Source organism: Crocuta crocuta, unplaced genomic scaffold (assembly GCF_008692635.1).
Source record: "Crocuta crocuta isolate KB4526 unplaced genomic scaffold, BGI_CrCroc_1.0 scaffold1, whole genome shotgun sequence".
NCBI lineage: Eukaryota > Metazoa > Chordata > Mammalia > Carnivora > Hyaenidae > Crocuta > Crocuta crocuta.
In genome coordinates, this window is record NW_027527930.1 from 3,913,718 (window position 1) to 3,935,140 (window position 21,423).

A 21,423-nucleotide genomic window follows, 5' to 3' on the forward strand; every position below is an offset into this window, starting at 1 on the left:
TATTACCTACAAGCCAGTTAATGACACTCAAATCTCATAAGGAATTCTAGTAGTATTGTATTGGGCAATGGTTCTCAAATTTTGGAGAGCATCTAAATCAACTATGGAGTTAGTTTAAAATTCAGTAGGAAGAATTTCTACTAGATTTTTCTGAAGTTATCTGTAATTTCTCTTTAACTTGATTGCTGTTAAGAATTTAACATGCAAATCTAAAGGAAAGGAAAACATATTAACTATGTTTTTAATTTATCCTCTCTTTTAATTCTCATTTTCTATCAGTCAATGAGTCCTAATACATTCTCATTAAGATCTTTCAGAACTGTCCCCTTCTCCATTCCATCTATAGCTACTGCCTTGGTCTGAAGATTGTAATAGCCTCCCAACTGGTTTCTATACATATACATATACATATACATGTACATATACATATACATATACACATATACATATACATATACATGTCTTTCTTCCTTTCAATCTCTATTACAGAGTTATCATATAGATATAAAATTATATACATAACTGTACATAATATAAGTTATCTATATCTATGTAACTATACCCATAAATCATAATTCTTCAGTGGTTATTCATTATAATCTTTTCCAATCTAGGGAGTGCACTAGTAGAATACAACAAGATTTTTAGGTAAGACATGGACAAACATTTAACCAATAATAAAGGTTTATTTTTATGTGTACTGAAAATGTAATTGGCACCTTCTTTTAGAGATAGGTTTTCAGTACACAGTAGCATAGCAGACGCTGTCACTACTCTGCTCCCATTTCCTTGGCCTATGTGGATCCCACATATCACTACTGTGGGCAATGAAAACCCATTATTTCTGCCTAACTGGCTGAGGAAGCATGTCTGACCTGTGCCCGAATGGGGAAGAGGGTTAACTCCTCTCAGAGCAACCACCAAACAGGGAGAGTCAGGAGTTTGTGGATAACTTCGTTGCCCAGTGATGATACAATTCTGAGGTATATCTTACAGTTTCTCAGAGAATATCAGTCACCCACTATGATTACCTGCTCTCTGGCATTCTGTTTGTTGCCTTTCCTCCATTTCCTTTCACAATTCCCTACTCCCTTCCCATGCTTCCTGGAATTACTTCCCAGGGAAATTACTTATACCCAGATCCTTGACTCAACGCCTGCTTTTTAGGAAACCCAACCTAAAACAGTTGGTAGCATAAGTGGTCTTAGAAAACAGATCCTTAGAATGAGAGTGTGCAATTTGATCATTCTCTGATAAAAGAAAGATCCCACTGCTGATACTATTTGGGATGGTGGTAATGTTGTAGCATTGCTATTAGAAGCTTTTCAGGAATGCTAAAGGTCTGCAGAAGCAGCTCTTCTCTCCAACTGACAGCTTCTAATGCTTGGAAGCTATGCAAAGTCTTCACTTGAAGACTTTCAGAAATGATGCTTGTCTTTCTCAAGATCTGCTTACACCTTTTCTCATTGTGTCTGGGCCAATAAGTGGGGTCAAGTCAGCATGGGTGCAGAAGAGAAGTACAGTCTCTGCTGTTGGAAGAAGTGAATTATTAATTAAAGAACTGAGGTACATGGCTAATAACTGATAAGAACTGGGAGAAGAGAATGGGAATAGTGTAAGAGGGTGGTGGGGGCAAAACATAAAACTCGGTAAGGATGAGTTTATTGCTATGGAGGTGCTTTCTTATAACTCAGGGTTTAACATACAGGCAATAATGCTTGGATCGAGTCCTAATATACTGCTTGGATAGCTTCTTGACAGAGATAATGATCACATGGTAAATGAGATGGAGATCTTGTAACTGCCTTGGTAGACAATTGAGCAAGGAATCAGAAGTTCAAAAGAATGGCCAAGCTAGAATAACTTCATTACATAAAACAGCTATGTTCCCCTGTTGTGTGCAAATGACACTTCCTTCACTTAAGCAATGAAGAATGCACTGGAAGGAGGACATTGGCATCACTGATGGCTGTCCTCTGTAAGCAAGTTGATACAAGAGTTGCTACTATGGAATTAACTGTAGTATCAATGGGAGTGATAGAATTCTAGAATAGAGGAGGCTCAATGGTGAGCTTAACCACCAGACGTAGGGTGGTCCTAATTACTGAAATGGGTAACTCAGTTGGATAGCAACCATGGGATCTATGTACAGGATCTGTGACAATGGCTGATGGTGCATGGTTTCTTAAAGACAATAGAGATGGGCAGCCAATGAGCTTGAATTATATAGCCAAATATTAAGATCTTGAAAATAAAATATTAAAGTCAACTGGAGTAATAGAAAAAAACCAAAAAACAAAAAACTCATCCCTACCCATTTTCCATTCCTGAGCCTATTGACTGAAATGAAAAGGCCAGTCTCCTTGAGGAAGAACTATGTATTTCTTAAACAAGTATTTCCAGAAGCGTTTACCAGTTTATTACCAAAGGGCATGACCGTTTACTAACATACCTTACACTAAGGTTGGACAATGCCAGATGCCTCAGATCACTCTGTCATGGATTCCTTATTAGAAATGCTGAAGGTGAGGGCTAGGAAACAGATGGAATCCTGGCCCATTGTCAGCTTCCACAGGTCAAATCCACAACCCTTAAGTTCTTGAGGGTATAATCATGGTGGCTACCCTCAGCCACTGGCAGAATCATCACTTTGGTTTCCTAACCTGTGCAGTGAGAACCATTCTGATAGGAAAAACAAGTGGAAGCCTCTGAAATGGTGATCCCCACTCCACAAACCCCACCAACTCCCACCCTATACTCTGGTGAAGGTAGTAAACCAGAGTACTACCACAGTACTTCATCCCAGGAGGAATTGCAGGAATTCTACCAAAGACTAATACAAAAAGCAAGAGTAGCCTTCTTTACCATATCAAGATTGACTTCATCTATATAGCCTTTATGAAAAACCAGATGGATCATGGTAAATGCAGGTGAACTACAAAATGGAGCAGTGCTAGCCTGTGTTAGTCATTATTTTTTTTATTACAGTTATGGTGGAAGTGAAATGAAGAAACTGTTTCTAGGAAAAGGAAGGGATCATCTATGTTGTGTGCTGCTGATATGTAAACTAAAATGAGAACTGAGAATTGACTATTGGATTTAATAGCCTGAAGGTAACTGTTGACCTCTTGACAAGAGCTATTTTGGGTAAAGTAGTGGTGGCAAAAGCCCGGTAAGGTAGGATTCAAGGAACAATGAAGGAGAATAATGGGAGCTAAGAAATATAGGCAACTGTTTTGAAAAAATTTTTTCTATAAGAAGAGTGGCTAGAGGGGATATGAGGTCAAAGGGTTTATTTTTTAATGGGAGAAATTATAGCATTTTTATATAGATAGGACATGTCCAGGAAAAAGGACAGAGTTATGTGGGTAAGGGAAGAATTGCAGCAGCAATTTCCCTGAGTAGGTAAAAAGTGTTGGAATCCAGTGTACAAACCAAAGGATTGAATTTTTTAAAATTGCTTTTGAATAGATGAGGTTGTGTGTAAATGAATGAAATGAATGAAAAGTTTTCTCTTTAGGTAACTGTGGTTGGTTAGTAGTAGGTAAATATGGCTTCAGAAAATATCACTCTGGGGAATTTTTAAAACTTTAAGATACCTCAAGCATCTTATTATCTATAATTGGTCAAGTTTTGAACATTGGAGATGTAGTGTTATAATTATGTCTACTATCAACTCAGAAAAATGGCTAAGTCTTTCTCATCCACCAAATGTAAAAGTTAAGTACTTTTAGCCTTTAAATTCTTTTATTTCTCTCTAATACATATTTCAAAGGAAACTATTATAAAATTCTAACAATTCAGATGAGATGAGACTAATATTTTTCTATATACATCTGAGCATTTGTGTAACCATAACTTAGGCTTTCATGTTCCCTTATTGATTTTTAAGCTATATGTCCAATTTTCAAGAGCAAAACTCTGAGAAATGATGAGGTTCTTGTTAGTTTTGGGTAAGTTAAAAGTAGATGCGGGAGGAGAAAATCTCGGGAAGACTGAGCACTTGTAAAAGTGCTGAGAAACAGACTGTTCTGGGGTGAATGACCTCAGAAATCACCTCACTCAGCCCCTTGAGTTTGAAGTGAAGGAGTGTCAGGGAGATTAAGTAATTTACCCTAAATGATTAAGTAATGGCCGAGCAAGCATTAGAGGCAAGGTTTCCTGACTCCTAATCTAGTGCTCTTTCTACCATATGTTTCGTTTTGAATGCATTAGATTTGCAACAAAGTCAGTGTGTCAAATTTTAGGATATACATAATTATTTTTAGTATGATATATAGACACAAAGAGCAAGTTTATATAAATGAGCCATTCATGTTTTCTTTTATGCAGTCAAACATGATTTTTATTTTCGAATAAAATAACTTAGATTTTTGGAAAATGGTGTTAATTAGTTTTGTCAAAGAGTAAGTCAGGTCAAGAGATATTTTTCCTATTTTGTTAGAAGTAGAGGCTAGAAAACCATACTGTTTTAAATTGAGAGAGGAAGAAAAAATGCTTTTCATCAGTCAGTATGGTTAGATCACTAAGAAGGGATTTGCCTTTATCGTTTAATCTTTCCAAAAGCTTTCTGAATAGGCATTATTTCCAATGTACATGTAAGCTAATAAGCTCACAAAGGTAAGTAATGGTTCCAGGTAAAAATGTCCAGAAAGTGAGGAACTGATATCTCACTGAAGAACACTTTATGAAAGAAAGGAAAACATTACTGACCTCACAATTTTGTGCAGGTTTGGCTGTTCTATATGATTTTGCTTCTATTTACTCTATTAGGAATAATGGCATAGTGATAAGAACAAAAAAGCATGGGCAGTCAACGAGTCGCTGATGGTTTGATTGATTGTCTGCTCTATTTTCTTTCACCAACTTCTTTGTGACTATAAGAAAGTTGCTTACGCTATCTTTGTCCTCATCTAATTTTTCAGATCAATTTCAATTTCATGTTCCAATATTTATGAGCCTACAAGCTCATAAATGTCCTGATGATTTAAAATTTTCACAGAATAGATATAACCTTTGCACCATTGACAATTTTGGTGACTATTATGATTCTATTTCTATTGAAGACATATTTGGACATTATACAAGCTAGTAATTTGACAGATGCATTGACTGATTCATATGCTATTTAAAAAGATACTGATAAGTAATATAGAAACAAAATAGATGCATGTGGGTTTTTTCTGTGAAAAGGAGAAGGAACGGAAATATACCTAATTTTTTTAAATGATATAATATATAGTAATTTCCCAAAAGTTTCTAATAAAAGAAAATAGCTAGTGCCTGAAAACTCAAAGGAACACTGGACTAGAAGTCAGTATGAAACTTTTTGTGAAATATCTCTATTTATTTATTTATTTATTTAATATTTTACTTATTTCTGAGAGAGAGAGAGAGAGACAGAGAGAAAGGGAGAGAGGGAGAGAGAGAGAACATGAGCAGGAGAGGGCCAGAGAGAGAGGGAGACACAGAATCAGAAACAGCCTCCAGGCTCTGAGCTGGCTGTCAACACAGAACCCAACCCGGGGCTCAAACCCACAAACAGTGAGATCATGATCTGAGCCAAAGTCGGATGCTTAACCGACTGAGCCACTCAGGCGCCCCTGAAATATCTCTTTTAAAATTTGATGATATATAAATATCAATATGCCAAACTTTGTTTAAAGTTTATTTATTTATTTTGATACAGAAAGAATGTGAGTTGAAGGAGAGGCAAAGAGAGAGAGAGAGAGAGAAAGAGAGGGAGAGAGTCCCAGGTAGGGTCCATGCTGTCAGTGCAGACAGAGGCTAACATGGAGCTCAAGCTCAGGAAGCATGAGATCATGACCTGAGCCAAAATCAAGAGCCAGATACTTAACCGACTGAGCCACCCAGGAGCTGCAATATACCAAACTTTTACTAGCACTTCAGCTAGTTTAGGATATAGTCAATGATAACATTAAAAACTATAGGAAAAGAAATGAAACTGAGAAGCCATTCAACATTGAAGTTCTACTTTATGAACTTATTTTAAGAACTTTTTCTAGGACAAATCATGAAAACTTGAAAATATACCTTCAAAATCTTTTCCCTCCACTTCCTCAACATATATTTCTGTAAAGCACCTCTCATATAAGACTTGGTGTTTTAGGTGCTCTGAGAAATTTTTTTTAATGGAAAAGACATTACTATCCTCAAATGACTTAGGGTTTAGCAGAGCAAATAAGACAAATATATATGTGACAAATATATATATGACAAATATATATATGTTTTATATATACATATATATAAATGTGGTGCAAGTGAGAAAATTTGAAAAGTCACAGAAAAGTAGTAAAAAAATCTGACTAGATTTGTGGTTGAGATGACCGTGAAATTACAGATGTTGCATCACCCAACCATGAACATGTAGTATCTACTCCATAAAGTTTTTGTGCATTCCTGTAAGGTTAATTCCAGTTCACATTACTATTATGAATGGATCTTTATTTTGTAGTTGGTAATTGCTGGTGGGGGAAAAATACTTTGATTTTTCAAACTGATTCTATAGAATTTGCTGATTTATTTAAATTGCTGTTGGGGCGCCTGAGTGGCTCAGTTGGTTAAGCATCTGACTCGATTTTGGCTCAGGTCGTGATCTCACGGCCTGGAGATTGAGCTACACATTAAGTTCCCCATTGAGTGTGGAACCTGCTTACGATTCTCTCTTTCTCTCCCTCTGTCCCTCCCCCCTGCTTGTGCGCTCTCTCTCAGAAAAATATAGATAAACAAACAAATAATCACAATAGCTCTGATAGATGGTTGTTCATATTGGTCTAGAATTTTGGTGGTCAGGCCTAGGGAAACTAACAAAGTTCCAAATTTTGGGGTACCTGGATGCTCACTTGGTTATGCATTCCATTTCTTGGTTTTGGCTCAGGTCATGATATCATGGTTTGTGAGTTCGAGCCCTGCATCAGGCTCTGTGCTGACAGCAGGGAGCCTTCTTGGGATCCCTCTCTTCTCTCTCTGCCCCTCCCCTGCTCTCTCTCACTCTCAAAATAAATAAGTTAATTTAAAAAAGAGAAAGTTTCAAGTTTCTAGTCTTAGTCTTAGGAGGTGTTTTCTTTTAGTTTTTAATAATGTCAAATATTGTTCTGTATCATTGGAGAAATTACATGATTGTCCAGTTTGCTTTCATTGATTTGGTGAACTATAATTGGTAGACTTTTCTGTTATTCAATAATTTTTTCAATCATGGGTTAAACTTTACCTGACTGTTATTTTCAATACACTATTGAAGTTGGTAGGCTCATATGCTACTATGAATTTTGGCATCTATGTTCATAAGGGAAATGGTTGTATAATTTTCTTTTCTTATACAGTCACAAGCTAATACTGGAATCAAGGCTATGTTAGCATCCTAAAATCTATTAGGCAACTCCCTCCTCGACCATGTTTAAAATTACATTGGTATAATACAGGGTTACCTATTCATTGATAGTTTTGTAAGCCTTACCTGAAACCCTGTGGGTCTGAGATTAATTGCTTTGTTACCTACATTTGAGGTATCTATATTTTCTTGTATCAAATTTTGGCATTTTATTTTCTAGCCGAGAACATATTGTCTGTCCATTTAATCTAGATTATTCCTTTTTAATAGAATTGCTCAAATTATCTGTTTATTATTTTAAAAACCTCTAGTATGTCTATCTATTATGTCTATACTTCTCTGGCCTCTGTTTGTTCACTCTTTTTGTATTTGCCTCTTTCAGAAAAAAAAGAGAAAAAGACAATTGCTTCAGGAGACTAATAAAGGCTTCATGGATCAGTTGCCTTGGGGGAAGGCAAGATTGTAAGAACAAGGTGTCATAAGTAAACAGATGTATGTAAGCAGTCACATAGGTGAGAAATGTGTGTGTGTGTGTGTGTGTGTTTAATTAAAGGAGTAGATAGAATATTGTTCAAAATGCTTGGAGTGGAGAATACATATTATAAGGAAAGGACCTGGGTGAAAATACCTTAAATATAGGTTTGGCACTTGAACTAGAGCAAAAGAGCTTATCTAGGAATTAGTTCAAGAGGTAATGTGCAAGTTTTTGACAAAGAACATAACACGACTAGAGGTAAGGATTTACCTGGCATAGGTTATGGAATAACTGAATAAAGGACAACCAAAGAAAGACATTAGTCATTCATACATGGTTATGAGTTATCTTAATTCAATAGTTAAGAACCTCTTGAGTTAAAGAAAAAAAAATGTTTAGACTGCACTTTCTGCCTTGACTCATATAGCACTTCTTGTTTAATGAAGTTTTTGCTATCTGGTTTCTACCCCAACTGTTCAATATCTCAAAACATCATGGACCTGCTCTTGCCGAGTCAAATAACATGTTTGTATTTTTCATCCTATTGGAAATTCTGTTGGTCTTCACTGCTATGACATTAAGGCAATTTTCTCTTACCTTAGCTTCTGTGAGACTTGGTTATTTTGGTTTTCTTCTTTTCTGTAGTTACTCGTTGTGTGGCTCCAGCTTTCACTTTATTCTCCTCCTCCACCCCTGCATGTTCATATTTACCAAGTTTGCTTTTGGGCAGTTAGGGTTGGGTAAAGGATTCTAGGCAATTTCATTTCTTCTCATAGCCTCAGTCATAACTTTTACTATGATAACTCCCAAATCTAGACTGTGAACTTACCGAGAGCATGGTCTGTACCTTTTTCACCATTGTAAGCCCATTGCCTCGCATTTATTTAGTAAGTATGTTCCAGGAACCTGCACTAAACCAGGAACCTGATAGATACTAGACATACAATATCAACAGGATGGGCACAATCTCTGTAAAGATTATAGTAATAAATGGTTCTCAAATGGATGAGTGAATGCCTGTCTTCAGCCTTAGTCTCACTTTCTTTTGTTTTTTATTTATTTTGAGAGAGAAAGTGCAAGTGGAGGAGGGACAGAGAGAGAGGGAGAGGGAGAATCCCAAACAGGCTCCACACTGTCAGCACAGACCCTGACATGTCGCCCAAACTCATGAACTGTGAGATCATGACCTGAGCTGAAATCAAGAGTTTGACACTTAAACAACTAAGCCACCCAGGACCCCCCGCCTTAGTCTCAGTTTTAAGCTCCACACCTGTCAGATATTTTTATCTGGGTATTCATGCCGATGTATCAAGAAAAACATATCCAAAACCAGTGAATCATCTTTTCTAAATATTTCCTCTTGTGGTTTTTTATTTCAGACAATTATATTACCCTTTTCCAGATCTATTAACTTAAAAAAATCCCAAGCATCTTTGACTTTTTTCTTTTTTGACTCTCCACAGCTAGCTAATTGCTAAGTTCTTACTGATACTTCTCTGGATCAAGCAATTGTCATGCCCTCACAAACATCTGAAAAATTTGCTAATGGATTTTCTTCCATTCAATTTTTGCCCTTAGTATGTCCCATTCATTGCTACAAATGGATCGTCCCAAAGCCCAGTCCTGAACATGTTACTCCACTGTTTAACACCATTGCTGACTGTAAGCACTGCCAATAAAATCACTATCAGCTTTCTCTTTTTACTTCCCTACAGGTACTCTTGTGTTCTAGCCACACAAATATTTAAATGTTCTACACATTCCTCTCTCTAGGCCTTTACTCTCAATGTTTCACCCACTTGAGATGTCTAGGTAGCTCTGGGTCTACAAGTTTAAATCCTTTCATTATTCAAGGCCTATGTTTAATGAAACTTCTTTCATAAAAACTTTTTTCTTTTATGACGCTCTGGCTTTTTATCTCTCCTGAGTTACACAGGCCATTATTAATATGTCATTTATGTCATCTAACACTTTCTAAATTGAATTACAGTGAGTTTTGTATTCATATATTATAGTTTGAATTATTGCCCAGCAAATAGTCACTCCTTTTCTCCCCTACCTTTGGATGGAATATATTTCGCTACTCCATCAATGTTGGGTTTGGCCATATCACTTGTTTGGGCCAAAGAATGCTAATGGACCTGATATGAGTAGAGGCCATAAATGTGTTTGTGTGGTTTGGCTTGGATCTTGTGCTTCTGCCTTTGCATGAGATCACGTCCTGAGGAAAACATATAAAGCCGACCTGAAGGCAGTATTTAGCCTAAAGCCAAGCACAGTTGAACTACAGCCCAAGGCAGAGCCACTCAGCTGAGCCTCCACTAGATTACCTGCAGACCCTAGAGTATGAACTGGGATCAGCCTGCAATCCATGAATGTGAGAAAAAAGATGTTTATGCTGTAAGCCTCAAAGAGTTATTTGATTGTTTGTTATGAAGCAAAAGCTAATTAAGATACTATCCTATACAATTCAACACATTTTGATTGAAAACCTGCTATGTTCTAAGGGCTAAGCTAAGCAAAACTGAGCATGATTCCTGCTTCCATGGAAGTTGCAGTCTATTAGAGGAGACAGTAATTAATATAATTATGTACTTCTGGGGGCAAAAAAAAACATACTTCAGAGCATATAAGAAGTGAGCCTCATCTACCCACGGACCTCAAAGATTTCCTGAGGAAAGAGGGACTGTGAATTTGAGACTTGAATAAAAAATAGAGTTTGATGAAGTGAAAATTATGGTGTAAGCAGAGGGATGATGGACTGGAGTTTGGGGTCTGGGAGAGATTGAGTTGGGGAAAATGTTCTTGCATTCATACAGAGGTAGTAGTCAGTATAGCAACCAATGGTGAATAGGCATGTAGGATGTCCAGCACCATAAAAAAAAGGCCAGTGTGACTGAATCCCATAGGGTAAGAGTGTTACAGAGATAGGAAAATGCAAGGTCTTGACAAAGATTTTGGGTTTTAACCTACAAACTTTTAGAAGCCATGGAAAGGTGTTTAATCAGTGGCATGATCCGATTAGTGTTTTGAAAAGAATAGTCTCTGCATGGAAAGTAGATTGGGTGAGGGCTCTAGATTTGATTGTGGAGAGAATGACTAGGCAAATATTGCATGTGACCAGGCTAGAGGTGATGGTAGGTGCATTAGTGGAGATAGAAGACTCCACTAATGGTTTCAAGATATCTGTAGGAAGTAAATGTAGCAGGAAAACATGATGGTTTGTATGAGGGCCTAAGGGAGAAGCAAATGTCAAGGAGGTTACTTGGTCTTCTTATTTGCCCTGTTCAATAAAATTTCATTCAGTTTCTGGAAAGTAAGAATGCATTTGTGGAGGACCATTCACTTGTTAAGGAAGCACCAGAGAGTCACTACAGTTGATATCAAAGTTGAGATATTGAGTAGAAGAGTGGAGCTCACCTGCTGACCTGACTCCAAGACAACTACTTTTCTGAACTTTTTAGTCACCCTTCCTTGAGAGTAGGTTTATTATTTTTTAAGCAGAGAGTGGGGAAGAATAGTTTGGAAGTGACAGTGGGGAGCAAGGAAACTTTAACCCCAACTGCTGAGATGGAGGTTCCTGGAAACATGGGGTCCTAAGTAAATAACCATAAGTTAAAGCAAAGAAGTGAAAGGTGCTCAGAAAAAAGAAGGGGAAGGTAGAGGAAGATTTTCTGATGTTGGAGCAACGGTTCCAGAAAACACAGATTCTCTCTCTTATACCAAAATTTCAGCCAACTGAGGCAACGGAGGGGATAATTAGAATACTGTAAATATAAGTTAGGGAGTAAATCACCAAGGTCATATTCAGACACATTATTTTCATCTGCTTTACCACAAGACTTCATTAGAGAGTAATAAAAAAAAAAATGTTTGGGCAAAGTGTGATGACAGCCTTCAATGTCCTTGGAAAGAATACGTAATACATCATTGACCTTGCTTTTTTGACAAAAACTTTAGGATTAAAAGAGCATTTTTAAATTTTCTCAGAATCTGAATTTCAAGACATTTAATTATGCTCTGATTGCTTAAAGGAGAAGTATGAATGAAATTTGGGAGAAAGGTTGGTTCACATTCATCAGAAAACATCTTTCCTCCTAGAGGTTACAAACTTCCCATGAGCCCCGTGAGCTTCAGGTACAAAAGAAGTCCACTCATTCTAAATTCAAACCTGACTTTCCAGCTTTAGATTCCTTTGAGGGAACTAGAAGGCTGATACCAACTAGAGAAGAAGTCTGGGAACTTGTGGGGAGAAATTACCTAGAGAGAATCAGGCTAGAGAATCAGGGAAATTTCTGAGCATATGATAGGGGGATCCTTGTGTAGGGCCAGACCTCTACCTCTATCATTTCCTCAGGTTTTCTTTTCTGTTCTTACTAAAACAAACAAGCAAAAATTATTTGATTCCTCTAGTTTCTTTTCTATTCGGGACTAAAACGACAGAAAAGATTTTTGATAATTTTTCGCAGAAACTAATTTATTCTTGAGACCATTTTTTTAAAAAATATAATTTATTGTCAGATTGGCTTACATACAACACGAGTGCTCATCCCAACATGTGCCTTCCTCAATGCCCATCACCCATTTTCTCTCTCCCCTACCCTCCCATCCACCTTCAGTTTGTTCTCTGTATTTAAGAGTCATTGAGACCGTTTTTAAATGCCTACGTTGATCAAAGAGCTCCTCATATTTCATGAACTCCTTTTGATGTTCCATAAATATATTAGTGTTTTAAAAATGTTTCGTGGTCAAATAAGTTTGGCTGACACGGATATACCACATCCTTCAAGCATCTGAGATCGACCACATCAAGTCCACATTCCTGTTCAAGACTTCAAGATAAGCCATCTTTATGTGAATGCTTATTTTCAAACTGCCCTGTAACTCTCTTAATCTGCTGCATCAGGCTTTCCCTCCAAGACCTTCCAGAACTTTCCACTGGTAGTCTCCAGAACTCATGGCCTACCACCAATCCAGATATAAACTGGCTTACATTTTCAGTCTTCTCCACGAACTTTCCTTTCACTTTCTTACTCTAACTAAAAGCGTCTCTGACGTTAGTGTTCTCCTTGTGATTTTTGTCTCCACATTATATACCTCAGAACCTGGAGTTGGGGTCAGTATCCTTGTTGACTCACTTTGTTGTGAAGATCTTATTCGTTATCTTCCCTCCCTTCTTTATTTGCACAACTACCCTAACTTGAACTCATTAAATGCCTCTAGATCCTTCAATAGTCCCCTAACTGCATTTCCTGTCCCCAGTGTGGCCTCCCTTCAATCCGTTCTCCACCCACTGGTATGATATTGATCTTTTTAATCATGCCATTTCTTTGCTTAAAATCCTTCAATAGCTCCCCACAGCTTTCAAGGATAAAGTTCAGATTCTTTCATTTAGTATATAAGGCCTTTTGTGACCCCATTTCTTTCTATATTATCAGCTTTATTGTCTGCCACTCCTTCATATTCACCCTTTGCTCCAGCCATACTGAGCAATTTTTAGTTCTCTGCAGTTTGCCAGGGAACCAGACAACTTTCCAGGACTACTCCCCCTAAGGAAGACCATGCACTATGCCTGTGCTCCTAACACCCTCTCCATCTCCATCCACCTATCACATACATATTGCACTGTACATGGTCTTTGATTCCTTTGTAAATATCATGTCTTAGTCAAATTTGAAGCCCTAGTATTGATAGGCGTTTGTTGGATAAATGAATGAAGGAAGGGATAACCAGAGAGGTTCTACCAATATTCATAGAGCATAATTTTGAGTTGTTTTTTTCCCTTCAGCAGTGGAACTGACTTATGTTGGCTTGTTTATTTTCTTTCTGTTGGTTTCTATGAAGTGAAGTGTTATATGTGTATGTTGGCTAGTGTTGGTGGTGATGGAGAGAGTATGTGCCTGTGTATGTTATATGTGTTTGTAGATGAGAAGGCTGAAGGGAAAAAAATGACTTTCCTGAAAACACCCTCAAAAACTTGGCTCTCAGGAACAGTGGAGAATAAATTCCTGGGACTAGCTATTGAATAAATTTCTGGAACTACCTGTCTCAGAATGCCCTCATCGAGTTTAGGATTACAGTCTTTTAGGGTTCTTCATTCTACTTTCTCTTAGCACATTCCTTTGGCAAGCCATCAAATTAACATGAGGTTCTCATTAACATCAAGATCTAATCAACCAAATTTACTGTTCACAGAAATAACCCTCAGAGATTTGACATGGACTAACCAGTTAATGAGGATAATGTGCCTTAAAATCAGACTGACTGAAAAATTAGGCAGTGAAGGTGTCTTTCATGCTCTTCCCTTAGCTGGGATGTCCTCTCCTTGCTTTTCTGTTTGGCAAACTCTGATTTGTTCTGCAAGATTTCCTTGAGTGGGCCCTGACTGATGTAAGCATCTTCCCATGTTTCCCCCACATCCTATGATGCTTATAGCACTGACTGGACTGTAAGTTCTTCAAGAACAGGGACTGTGTGTGTGTGTATATGTGTGTGTGTGTGTGTGTGTGTGTGTGTGTGTGTGTGAGTGTGAGTGTGTGTGTGTGTGTGAGAGAGAGAGAGAGATAGGAATACTATCCTATTTCTAATATTGCATCTAAAGCATAGTAGAAGCCAATTAATATTCTTAATTTCTGGATCTCAGGAGACAACAAAATCTGATGATGGCTACATGGCTTGATCAGAGAAATTACTTGCATATACATGCAGGAACTATACACTTGTTTGTGTGAAAACAGCATCCACTACTTGTAGAGAATTTGGGATACATATAAATGTATGAAAAAGGACATTTAAATTCTCTATAATCTTCACATCTACTCAGGATCAATCACTGTTAACAACTTGAACACTTTACTTCTGTGTACACACACAATTTGAGGGTCTAATTTAAATATTTATGACACATTTAAACATTTAGCTTAACTTCAGATTGAATCAAGAATCATAAAATGTGATGCACTCCTACGAAATCAAATACTCCCTTGAGGCAAAGCAGTTTCAAGGACAGGAGGGACATGGGAGATTAAAAAAATGAAGTTCAATTTAAGGAGCCATTTAGCCTTGAAGGAGCTATTTACCCTGTACAAGTGAGCATTTTATTTTGAAACCAGATTTTATTTATATAGGATTAGTCTTTTAATTTTTTTCCCACTTTTCTAAATCTGTTTTGTAAAGATTGAAGAATCAGTTATTCTAATCTACAGAGACTTGCTCCTCCAGCTTACTAGCTGAGGGGTAGCTGGCAGCCAGGATGAGGAGAAATGATTCTGAAATTTTGGTAGAGATTCCCGGGTGGTTCTTGGCTTCTAGCCCCTGCAGTGATGCCCCAATTATTTCCAATATTTTTAGGTATATATCCTGGCTCTCAAAATTTGGTTTGCGGACCAGTAGCAGGGATATCACTTGAGCATTTGTTAGAAATGTGGAAGCTCTACCCATTCCAAATCTACTGATCCATAAACTGCACTATAACAAACAGTGTTGCCAGGTAACCCTAAGCATAGTAAGTCCAAGAAGGAGGCACTAGTACACAATAGTGCTATAGATTATTGGAAGGCACTATACCTTCCACTATATCACCAACTATATGCTTGCCACTATACCACCAACGCTTGCTACAGCTTATTGGAATCCTTGGAATTACAGCGAAAGATTACTCATATTTGATGCTTTTGACTTTTAACCCATCATCCAGATCTGAACTTGTAAATGGGGGCCCATGTTGCTGTCTAGAGAGATTGCTTGATGGCCACTTTTTCTTTTCTCCTACACGCAGCCTGATTATGTTGCCTGCTGCTGATTCCATCATTGCTGCCCCTTTTAGAAACCTTCGGTCATGTTGAAATTCCTGGCTTTCTTGTTCTAGAAGCTTCACTAGATGAAATACTTTTCCATTGGTCTTCGGTAGTCAGCAACTGTCTTTTACCTCAGGAGGACATCACTGTTATGATGCTCTTGTTCTTTTGTCTTGTTTCTCCTCTTCACTTGTGTGCTTGGAGCTTCACCCATCTGACTGTGTGAGATGAGGCAAGTGCTGTATAATTGGTATTCTCATTCTATAAATGAGACAAGTGAGGTTTGGAGGAGATACAGAACTTTCCCAAGTTCACATAGCTCTTAATTGACAGAGCCAGAACTGAAACTGACGTCAACGAAGCTTCCTAAAAACACTTTGAGGTAGCAGGCCTTCAAAATGGCCTGCTTCAATTGCTGCCTCCTGGAACTTATACTCCTGTATGGTTTCCTCCCACTCTGTATGAGGGTTGGTCTGTGTGACCAACTGAATATGACAGCAGTGATGGTAGATCACTTCAGAGATTAGGTTATAAAAAATACTGTAGCTTCTGTCTTGGTTTCTCTCTCTCTTTTGGATCATTCACTTGAAGAGAGCCAGCTAGCATGCCATGAGCAGCCCTGTGGAGAGGTCTAGCTATTGAGCAACGGAAGCCTCCCACTAACAGCCATTTGAGTGAATTTGGAAGTGGACCCCCATCTCTGTCAAGGCTTCAAATGACTGCAGATTCAGCTCACACCTTGACTGCATCCCCCTGAGATACTGTGATCTAGACATACCCAGCTAAGCTGCTGTCTCCCAAACTATGTGAGATTATAAGTGGTTGTTGTTTAAGTCACTACCAGAGTAATTTTTTAAATGCAGCAGTAGATATCTAATATGTATTCCATAGTTTCTTTTTTCTCTATCAAAATACAAATGCTCCGAGGACGTTGAACAGTCATAGTGGCCATATAATTTAACTGAACCACAAGCATTATGTGAGAAAAAATATGAAATTCTCAAGAACCAAGATAAGGAATCTAGAATTAGGACCATAGCTAGTGCTGGCACATGCATCACAGTGTCCTCCCTCGATGTCTAGGATCAAGATACAATAATAAAATTGATATAAAGTGTGCACATCAAATTTTAGAAAAATCCAAAATCTTAAAGCTCTAAAAATTAAAAGAAGCTTACCATGGAAAGAGAAGCAAATATTTAGTGAATATCTTCCATGTGCCACGTACTCTGGAGAGTGTTACCCTATTAGCTGTGTCTTAGTCGGTTTGCAGTGCTATAGCAAAGTACCAGAGACTGGGTGCCTTATAAACAACAGAAGTTTATCTTTCATAGTTCCAAGGCATTCAGCTCAGCATGCCAGTGTGGTTGGGTTCTGTCAAGAACCCTCTTCCAAGTTGCAGGGAGGAAGGAAAGAGCAGAGAGCTTTCTGGGGTCATTTGATAAGGGCACTAGTCCCATTTGTGAAGGCTTCATCCTCATGACCTAATCATCCCTAAAGTCCCCACCTCCTAATGCCATCATATTGAGAGTTAGGATTTTTTTTTTTAATGTTTTATTTATTTCTAGGAGAGAGAGAGAGAGAGAGAGAGAGAGAGCGTGAGCAGGGGAGGGTCAGAGAGAGAGGGAGTCACAGACTGAAACAGGCTCCAGGCTCTGAGCTGGCAGTCAGCACAGAGCTCGACGCGGGGCTCGAACCCACGAACCGCGAGATCATGACCTAAGCGAAAGTCGGACGCTTAACCGACTAAGCCACCCAGGCGCCCCGAGAGTTAGGATTTAACATATCAATTTTAGGGAGACACAAATATTCAACTCATGGCACTCCACCCCTTCCCCCCCCCATTCATGTTCTTCTCACATGTAAAGTATCTTCATTCCATCCCTATAGCCAAAGTCTTAACTTGTTCCAGCATCATCTTTGTAGTGTAAAATCCCATCTAAATCAGATGAGAGTGAGACTCAAAGCACAATTCACCCTGAGGCAAATTGATCTCCAGCTGTGAACCTGTGAAACCATCATGTTATGTGCTTTCAAAATAGTATGGTGGGACAGGTCTAAGATAGATATTATGATTCCACAAGGGTGAAGTAGGAAAGGGGAAAGGATTAACAGGTCTCAATTAAGTCTAAATTACAAAAGAAACTCCATGAGATCTTAAGGCTGGAGAATAATCCATTAGCTCAATGCTAATTGACTCACTGGATTGCAAGATCTACCTTCCAGACACAATGGGGTTGCGGGGCAGGCGTCCTGCCTTGTGGACACACTAAGGCAGCAGTCCTGCCCCCACAGCTTTGCTAGGCAGGGGCTTGGTCCCCAACATGTTAGGTGGCTTGCCCCTGTGATGGTTCTTTGCCTGGGCCCCACTGCTCTCTGGGACTGAAGTCTCAAGTCTCTGCTCTGCCAGAAAGTCCTGCCCTTTGAAATCTAGGTAGAGGCAGTCATACCCCCATGGTTCTCCCAGGAATAGCCCTTGCTGCACTAGGGCCAATCAGAGCTGTGTCGAGGAGGGTGGCCAATTAGCTGGGAGGGGAGCATGCGATGTTAGGTAGCTCAAGAAGGATGCACTGAGGTCCCATAGGCACTGGTGGTCCCTCCTGTGAAGCCACTGTGTGCCCTGGAGCCCTAGCACTCTGGGCCTGAGGTGGGAATGACAAATCTGGTGATCTTTGAATTGCTGTCATCATAATCATTCTTCCCTTTGTTTACAATTGCTCCTAACCACTATTGAGATTGGAAGATCCATACTAATCTCCTTATCAAATGCTTGCTTGGCCTTACTCAACATTCTCTTCAGACCAGCTTTCTCATTTTTTACAATATAGATAGGCTGAGAATTTTCCAAATCTTTCAGTTCTGCTTTCTTTTGCTTAACAATTCTATTTTAAAATCAGTTCTCTCTTCTGATATTTGACTATAATTAGTCAGGAGGAACCAGCTTGCTCCCTCAACATTTTGCTTAGAGATTTCTTCTGACAATTCTACAATGGCATCGTTCACAAGTTCTACCTTCTACGAAACACTAGGGCACAAAGGTAAGTCAGCCAAGATCTTTGCTAGTTTATTTCAAGATCACCTTTCATCCAGTGACCTTATACAATATACATACATCTCATTTCTATGTAAGACTTCATCAGCATTTCTATACACATTCTGTTCAGGATCACTTTGGTACTCTCTAAGAAGACAGAGGCTTTCTCTAACAGCTTTCCTCTCCTTTATGAGCTCTTACCAGAATTGTTCACTCAAAGTAATGTCCATTTTTCCAACATGCATCTCAGAACTCTTTCAGCTTCTGTCCCTTAATTCAAGTCCACAGCTATATCCATGTTTTTAGGTATCTGATTCAGCAGCACCCACTTCTCAGTATCAATTTCTGTCTTAGTCTGCTCAGGCTACTAAAATAGAACACCATAGACTTGGTGACTTGTGGAAAATACACATTTGTTTCTCACAGTTCTGGAAGATAAGCAGACCAATAAAAAGGGCTGGCAGGTTGGGTATCTGGTGAGAGCCTACTTCTTGGTTCATAGGCAACCACCATTTCAGCTTTTCACTGTGTCCTCACAAGGTAGAAGGGGCAAGGGAGCTCTCTGGTGTCTCTTTACACGGGCACCAATCCCACTCATGAGGGCTTCGTCCTCATGACCTAATCACCTCCCAACGGCCCTACCTCCAAAGACTATCACGTTGGGAGTTAGGATTTAATACACAAATTGGAGGTGGGAGGAACAGTCATTCAGTCTATAGCAAGCTGATTGAATCCTCATAATTTTGAGAATAAGTTATTATTAGGTTCATTTTAGATATGAGAAAATTGAGGTTCAGAATTTAATGTCTTTAAAGGTCTCACAAGAATTTGGGAGAGAGCTTAATTCCAAGATTGTATGTACCCTCACCACTTACTCCTTCTGCTTTGCAGATTAAGACTCTAGCTTGGTGAATACTAATTAAAGGAAACAGTTCATTATGTATGATAAGACCTATAGAGGAAAGAAACAGTGTACATAATCTAAACAAATTTATAGTTGATTTGGGAGCAAACCATTTTGTGAGGGAGGGTTCTTACCTTCCTAGCTTTATATTCCTTCTGATAATATTAAAATTTAGCTTGTATACTATCCACGGAGTGACAGGAGTTGTTAACAAAGAAATATGTTGTTGCAAAAAGAGAGAAAAACCGGACTTGCAATAAAAATTATTTTAGATTGGGGTACCTGGTGGCTTAGTAAGGTAAGCATCTGACTTCAGCTCAGGTCATGATCTCACAGTTCATGAGTTCGAGCCCCACATCAGGCTCTGGGCCAACAGCTCAGAGCCTGGAGCCTGCTTCAGATTCTGTGTCTTCCTCTCTTTCTGCCCTTCCTGCTCATTCTCTCTCTCTCTCTCTCAAAAATAAACATTAAAAATTTTTTTAAATTATTTTAGACAAATGCTGGCATAAACACTTGTGAGCAAGTAATTTGAAGCTAGCTTCACAAATTCTCATAAAATATCTATGTTTGAGACAATTTACTTAAACGTGGGAAAAAGAGTCCCATGACTTAAAAAGCACAATTTTATTGGGGTTTAATGAATTTTGAGCCATATTGTTCCCAAATTAGATAGGTTTAATTAGTGCAAATGTGCTACCACATAATTCTTCTCAAATAAGCAGCTTTATTAATAGAACTTGTACAAATTAAAGTTGAAGAACAGTTTGAATGAATAACCAATAGTCTATGGAATCTGATCTCTAACCACTAACACATGGGCTATGGAGTCATTGAATTTCACTTTGAGCCATCACAAGGGTGAAAAGGCATTCAGTCAGCATTTAAAAAAGCACTTCATGATCATTAATTAATTGATATTATATCCTATTTGATGGGAAAAGTGGATTTTCTCCTTTAAAAGACAAACTGAGCTAAATTTGATCTTTTGAGCTAACACTGCTTTAAAATACAGTTCATTCTGAGGCAAAATTGAGGCTAAGAATGAAGATGTTAGACTTTCAGGTATGAGAGAGAAATAAAAATTAGATTACCTCTTAGGTTACCTGCAATGTTAGGTTTCTTGATTAAAAGAGAAATTCTAACTATCAAAGAAATGGAAGAATGATAAAAAGTATTTTTTTTGTAAAATGAACACATCCAATAAACTAATGTCTAGCCATATATTATTTTTTGTTATCAGTTTCTCTTTCATTTAAGATTGTAATCGTCTAGCTAGAAAGACTGTATTTCTTGGAGTTACCATGGTTCCAATGCATTATCAAATATTAAATATAATAAATATCTTAGTAGTCACTACAGAAAAACAATCCATGAAATTATCAGTGGGTATCTAACTGTGCCGGATGCTGTACAAAACAAATGACTTAATGATGTAATTCCGTATTTTCTATCCTGAGAAATAGCATCAAAACCAGAAAAATCGAATTACTTGTTTGCTTATAAAATCATTCTTGGTGTTTTCTAACAAAAATGTGAATATTTTTCCTATTCTGGTTCTCAGTGATGTTTGAGGTGATTACATTCACAACAGAGAAAAAGCCTGATCCAAGAATAGTTTCAAGGGGAGGAAAAGTACCCCATGAAATACGATTAAAAGCAGAGATAACTAGAAGGATTGTTTCAGAGAAGAAACAACTTCTTCCTTAATTCTCAATTTCCTTTTAAGGCTGCCTTTTGCTCAGGAAATGTAATATCCCTCATCCCACAGTTAAGACCAAAATCAATAGAAACCTTAGGCAGTTATTTCTCCTCTTGAGTCCAATGTCATTAAGTTCACCTAGAACCTTCTGTAACCAATTC

At 38.2% G+C, this 21,423-nt stretch overlaps 1 long non-coding RNA gene across 3 annotated transcripts in view; it reads left to right on the forward strand.

The window, feature by feature from the left end:
* LOC144220793 (uncharacterized) overlaps nucleotides 1-21,423 on the forward strand; it is a 51,854-nt gene that overhangs the window by 10,158 nt on the left and 20,273 nt on the right. For 2 of the 3 annotated variants that reach the window (XR_013331859.1, XR_013331860.1), the window contains exon 3: nucleotides 7,737-7,866. The exons of the other annotated variant lie outside the window; for it this stretch is intronic. This is a non-coding gene — a long non-coding RNA (uncharacterized LOC144220793). The remainder of the gene's footprint in view (nucleotides 1-7,736; nucleotides 7,867-21,423) is intronic. 3 annotated transcript variants of the gene reach the window in all.